Source organism: Lycium ferocissimum, chromosome 4 (assembly GCF_029784015.1).
Source record: "Lycium ferocissimum isolate CSIRO_LF1 chromosome 4, AGI_CSIRO_Lferr_CH_V1, whole genome shotgun sequence".
Lineage (NCBI taxonomy): Eukaryota > Viridiplantae > Streptophyta > Magnoliopsida > Solanales > Solanaceae > Lycium > Lycium ferocissimum.
Window position 1 is genome coordinate 52256960 of NC_081345.1, and position 1272 is coordinate 52258231.

The following is a 1272-nucleotide window of genomic DNA, read 5'->3' on the forward strand; positions in this document are numbered from 1 at the left end:
GCATATTTCGTACCGAATTTCCTTTCTTCTGTGGGGTCGTTTCACGCCCCGCAAAATGTACTCGATTTGGTGATCCTCCGGCTTAGACTTCTATCACCAGTGCCTTGGGGTGCTCCATTGTTCGAGCCAGAATTTGGCACAGTATCTTCTGATATATGTATATGTTTATTCGGGGGGTACGGCGGGGCCTGTCTTGCCGTCATATGTCACGGTTGGACACTCTTAGAGGTCCGTAGACATTGTGGGTTGTATATAGATGTTGTTCGATTGTGTCTATATGACTTATTTTTGGGACGTTCCCATACGTAGTGGCGGCACTTGTCGGCTTGTGTATATATAGTTGGGACGTTCCCTACGTTATGCATTTCATTTGTTGTCGGCTCGTGTACTATGTTATGCCTATTGGTTGTGACTCCTCAGGAGACAGATTATCTTGATACATATAATATATATGACGTTCTGAGATAACGTCTTGTCTTTGCGAGCTTCCATATTATGTTTAGTTTCAGTTTGATTATGCCTAACAGATATGTATACGAGTGTCCAGCTCGGGCACTAGTCACGGCCTACAGGGTTGGGTCGTGACAGCTAGGGTCCCTACTATCAAGGGCCCTTTTGAGCGCATGGACTCACGCTTTGATGAAGTGATCTCAATGTTTCAGAAGATGTCCATGCCTTCCAACGGGTTAAGTTCATCAGGGGCTGCTACACGTTTCATCACTCAGGAGGAGATGAAAAGTTACTTTGCTATGCAGAAGAAAACGGATGAGTCACTTTCCACCTTACAGACTGCGTATACTACTCTAGCCAAGGATCACGGCGAGCTTCGCAAAGAATTCGACACTGAGTTAACAAGGAACAAATCCCGGGATAAGGTGCATATCCGAGCATGGAGGGGTATCAAAAGGATGTAGACTGCAATGTACCCCGGTACGCTAATTCCTGTGGAGGATTATGATGATTTGTGCAGTACTTGTTCGTGAGCGTGCCTCAGAGTGTCGATGGTCAGGGTGGACTGGGTGCTGAATGCGGCAGCTCAGATGATGATAATGCAACGAGCAAGATAGTGGCTTAGAGGCTCTCCCCCCCCCCCCCCCACCACCCCCTTATGAAGATACTTTTTGTTGTCCTAGTAGGGCTTTTACTTTTGGACACTCTTCCATTTGGTTTGTCTTGTTTTGATTAGATGTTTGGACAATCTTTCTTTTTTGGTTTTCGTGTTTTGGATGTGTAACGATGAATCGAATGGTTTTTGCCCTTGTCAGGATAGTT